We start from the raw sequence: 5,752 nt of genomic DNA, 5'->3' as shown, positions 1-5,752 counted from the left end.
TTGGCAGGTGATTGATTTTTTTCTTCTTCTATTTCACTCTAACTTTTACTGACTTTTATTATTTTTTTGTAAAGATTACTGGCTTGTGTCCTAATACTGGATTATACTGTAGTCTCAGGAGCCAAAGAAGTCGATGACTGATGAAGGTGTCCAGAGCTGCTTAAAAGTTACTCCAAAAATGGCAAAATTAAATCCACAGGGAGAAATAAATATCGTTTTTGGCCTAAGACATTTTCTAGGGGTTTTCTACATTTGATTGTCTTATATGTTGAAATTTGTGGACTATGATTTTTTTGGTCTTACGTGACAAAACAAGTTTTTGTTCCATAGTTAAATCTTGTTCAGAGGCATTTCTTTGAACTAAGCATCTGAATTAGAACTTAAACATCCTTTTTATTAGTTGAAAATGTCACTTCTCAGTTCTTAGAGAGGAAGCACATTTGGTAGCAAATTTTAATAGGCAGGAGCAGGTCTTGTATTTTGTAGCTACACTGCATTTCTTCATATCAAAATGTTATGGAGTTCAGATGTTGCCTGCCAAAACTCCTGGAGTTAATATTCTTTAGTTGTCCTTTACTTTGACTGACATATGTTGGAAAGTCTGTAAATAAATAATTGAGGTTCTTTGCAAGGTTCATTTACTGTTACGTCCAATATACGCCTTGCCAGAATGTTTGAGTGGTAGGTTGTTTTCACTCTGAGTTATTCTGAGCTACTTAAACATATTGAGAGGAACTTTCTCTCCACTGATGTCCTCAAGCATAACACTTCTGTCCTGCACCTCAAAGAACAATAAAAGACAGGAAAGGTATCTTTTATGCAAAATACTTAAACTATTCTTGATGCATTATTTACATAGGCTAATCTTCCCAAATCAAAGCATTTAGTGGTGCACTCTAAAATTTGTATCAACTGTTACCTTTGCTTAATGTTTTTAGCTTAAGAGGTTTATAAACACAAATTGCTGATGAGGCGAAATTTGAAGGGTTTATTCTTCAAGACGCCTGAACTCCTTACAGACCACAGTTTTGATTATGCTACTAAGGGTCACGCTTAAAAAGTTGTAAATGTGATTTACACAGAAATGAGCAATCATGTTAATTCACTCATTTAAAACTTGTTCAGCAAAAGACAGAGTTTTCAGCAGGAAGATGAACCAGGAAAATTTATACAGTGAGGCTAACTGCTGTCATCTTCTTAACCCTTTCAGTTCAATAACTAATGAAAGTTCATTCTTGGTTTTGGTGAATTTTATTATCCAGTTTTTCTGGTGAAATGACTTCAAATGATTAGTGGAGGACTTCAGTCTTTTTGGTTGACAAGAGCTGGACCCTGTCTCTTCATCTCCTATTAGTAGTGGTTTGTGTGTCCCCTTTTTGCCACTGATTGTCAGTCAGATCTTTTGACAACTCAGAAGACTACAGGTCACTTTATAGATCTACAGATCTAAGAGGAATATATAAATGTATATTCAATGTATTGTTTTTACTTTTTATTTTGTTATTTTAGTTTTAATCTTTAAAGCGCACTGTGAGAAGTGCCACACAGGCGCAAGCTACATAACTCTAATTTTCTCATAAAATTTTTCACAGCAGCAACACATTTTTCATTTGTTCTTAAAACAGTTTGCATCAGTATATGTATACCTTCTCTATTACAGAAGCAAAAGCTGAAAGAAGTTTTGAATTAAGGCTCGTTCTTTCAGGGCTGTTAAAGGAGACATATTTGATTGAGGTGAAATAATGTGAAAAAGCACTTTGCTGGCATCTGTTGACTCCACCTACTGCTTGCTGCAGGTACATGGTGCAGGGTTTCCTTCTTTTCCCTTCACCACTCTTTATATAATGTAACCAATTGTGTTGGCTGGTGCAGCAAAGTAGGAGGAGAGCAGTGAACATGACTCCATCCACTCCTTGGCTATTGTCTCTTTGCCAGGAGGGGGCAGGGAATAGAATAGACTCCGAAAACCCCACAATAATAAGCCTGCATTGTGGGGCAACCATGAAAACAAGATACAGTTCTCTCGTCTCTTGATGTTGGAATCCTGCCAGCTTTCATTCACTCTTTTAGTGTTGTAGCTCTTTATGTTTGCATATGCCTACATGTATTTAAATAAACCATTAATGTTCTGTCTTGAAGGACTTCTTCCCAAGTACAATTTTTACTATAGTTTTGTATTGTAAAATTTACACTTTAATTGAGACTGCTAAGAGAAATGCTACAGTGTCTTGTAGGTGAAGAAATAATTATTCATAGGAACAAATTCATTTCTCAGCTACTAAAGCTGAATAGCCCCTATCTGTGTGTTCCGTTGTTGTTTAAATAACGCTCATTTCAGATGAACTCTTTGATTGTAAATGGTTTAGAATGTGCCCGAGTTGTTAAAATACATTTTTCACTTGAGTACAAACTTTCCAAGAATTAATCACTTCTGAAGAAAGAAAATATGAGATATGGAAACCACATAAGAATGAAAAATGACAGTAAATGTACCTATCCTATGATTTCTTCATTTATGCCTTCAGTTAGTTAGCTTTATTTTATGGTAGAAAATGATTTGCTGTCAGTGTATTCTTGTCACCATAACCATAGCTGAGCAGCCATCTGAGCAGAGCAGAAAACAGGGTAATCCTTATGGAGTCCATGTTCAGCATCTCACATATAGGAGTTCTTGTTCCTGGAGTGCACTTTAAACCAGACCAGTGTTATGGCTGGACTGTGCTTTCCTCCAACTTTCCTCTCTTCCGGGGACTATGTGTTTCTTTTCAGTGTTAAAACATTTTTTTAAATCAAGTTTTAGGATTAAATAACATAGGATTCAGAAATTGCCTTATTTTTTTTTACATTTTTACAAGCACTTTAAGATTCTGTACTACTTCTACGGAGTACAAAAGTACTCTTTTCCTCTCCAACATCTTCTGGTTTAAGTGCACAATGTTGCCCTGTGCCTTAGTGTGTTAGGTGAGTTCATCAGTAAACTCTGAACCATCGTTGTTAACATTCTCCCTGAACAAAAGAGCAGCCTTGATAAGTGTTTGTGCTCGTCTGAATTTGCACACCAGCATTCTTCCAACTGAAAAGTCATTTGACCAGGCTGTGCATTCCTGATAAACACAGCAAATCTTAACAATGTAATATGTCACGAGCAAATATTGTATAGCTGGAAACAAACAAATGAGCAAACAAAAACCATCCAAGCCACTCAACTCCTCCTTACTTTACCCAAAAGCTTGTCTATGACAGGAACAAATTATTTGAAAAAGGTGAGTCAATATTTCCTCCAGCCTTCTCAAAAAAAATGTACAAGATAATTAATTCAGGCATTTAGTGATGGTGATAGAAGAATGACACCTAATATATGAGAGAGGCATATCTAAAAAAATATATAAACAAAGGGAAAAAAAAACAACCCTAGAGTCAATCAGTTTTTCCTGTGACTAAAGATTATTATATATTAGTATAAACACCAAGGTTAGTAATAAAAATTAGAGGATTTTTATGACTCTGGTGTAGTACAGCGGAGTTGTCTGTTCTTATTGACACATCTAAACATGATGAAGAAAAGAACACCATGTATGCAGCAGGAAGGGAGAGGGAAACCTGTAATTCTTCTTCATCCTTCATACACTCAGCCTGCTGACCTTTTAAGTCTTTAATGAATATTTCAAGTGACTCTGCCTTCTCCCCAGAACAGATATGTTATCTCAAGGTGCTTCCCCATGTTTATACTTGGGCAGTGTAATTCTATGTTGCTCTTTCTTTGGATTGTGACTCTTTCTACAAGGTATGATCAACAGGTCCAGCCCTAAATGTTCTTGTGACCTACATGACAGAAAGGTGAAGAACAGCTAGTGATATTTTTGTGGAGCTGCTAAGAAGGAAGGCATTACATTAAATCTGTGTTTAGCATCAAGAATCTTCTAAATTTTGGCATAAATTGTATCTTTATTAGTGATATAAACATGAAACCATAAAGATTAGTACCTATTCTATCACTTTATTTTTTGCCTAAAGCCTGGAGTTAAATTTGATGCTGTTACTAGAGATTTGTGCAATACAATACAAGAAAAAGATATATAATCCAGTGTTAACTAAAGTATATACTCTAGTAAACAGATAAACTGGCTGCTGAAATTTTGGAAATACTAGAAAACTTAAAATAATTGTCCTCCTATTAAAAAAAAAAAAAAAAACAACAATGTAGCTCTATATTGCATAAGATCTTCAATTTCAAGAAAAAAAATTCTCAACCTTTGGGCATTTTTCTCCAGCTATGTATATGACCAAATGGAAAACAAAGTGATTGATAAAATCTAGTTATTATTTTACACTTTAAAAAGGCTCTGAGCACATGTATTAATCTCTACAGTGCTTTAATCATTATTTTAAAGTGGGCTATGATGAAATGAAAGTGAGCATTCAGTTTGGTCTGCCCCTGCAGATCCAAGAAATACTATTACCAATCCCCATTCATTTTAAGAAGAAATGAAAAAAAGCTGATTTAAGATTCAGATTTGATCTACAGGGGGAAAAGAAAAAAAAAATACAGCAGATTAGTTTTTTTAATACCAGATGCTTTACTGCAGAAGGGTGTAAATAAATTAATAAATATACCATTTTTTTCAGAGTTGCTGATTACAAGTAAGTGAAAAGTAGATGTTGGAGACACATGTAAGAATTATTCCTTGTAAGTCACTATAGAGGAGTACAATAAAATCTTTTAATACGCATACCTTCTGTGAAACTCAGAGCAGACATCACTTCAAACAGATTTTCTTAAATTGTAAGAAAGTCCTCTTCATTCCATAATCCTTAGGGGTGTAAAAAGTCCCCTAAAAAGCCCAGAAAATTCTAATATATCAAACTGTTCATTTCTTAGCTCAGTTTTTCAGATAGTTTAATGCCTTTGGAAATCGCACAGAAGTTTTGACTGACAACACGGCATTAAACTGCATTTTAAGTGCCAACAGAAGATGAGGCAACACCATTACCTTGAATTAAAGAGCAAGAAGAGTGTTCTACTGGGAGCATTATGGGAAATAATTTGCAAATGCTTTTCATGAAATAAGCTTTTTACCTCAGTTCTAGAATAAATGATAAAATTGTCTACAGAATCTGTCCTAAATCAGTAGTAGAAAGGTGCCCCTCCTAAATCTCAATAACTGTCTAGGCCAATCTTCAACACCTGGGTGCTGTTAGAGTTTGTGCTAATGGTAATAAGTGGAATCCTCTAACCCAGAGCTTGTTGCTGCTTATCTAACATGGGCTTGAAGTGAGGTGACATAGTAACGAGTTGATACAAATTACTTTTATAGCTTTCACACTGCTTCTAGGCAGAGGCATGCAATCTAATGAAAGCTATTGTCTGCTTTTTTTGAGAAAATCTTAATGTGTTCCATTTGATTGAATACAACTGTTTGTTAAAATATTAGAAGAAAATGTGTCAGTAGTTTCTATTATCTGCTTTCTCTTACTTACTCTGGTTAGACAAAATTACTTACCTGGATTTACCAAAATAATTATGTTTATTTTGTGGATGAAAGCAAAACAGACTTCTGGATGATGCATGAGCACTTGTTATTATAACACAGACTAACTATTAGCATAATTTGCAGCTCTGTATATTAGCTAATGACAATTGGTGTGGCTTTACTTATGGCACATCAATTAAGAGTTAAAGAGTATACCTGCAGACGCTTGTACTTCTTGACACAGCAAAGCACAGTTATGACTACGTGCTTGATTCCTCCTT

This window comes from Columba livia, chromosome 4 (assembly GCF_036013475.1).
Source record: "Columba livia isolate bColLiv1 breed racing homer chromosome 4, bColLiv1.pat.W.v2, whole genome shotgun sequence".
Taxonomy (NCBI): domain Eukaryota; kingdom Metazoa; phylum Chordata; class Aves; order Columbiformes; family Columbidae; genus Columba; species Columba livia.
Note: the sequence above shows the minus strand (reverse complement) of the source record.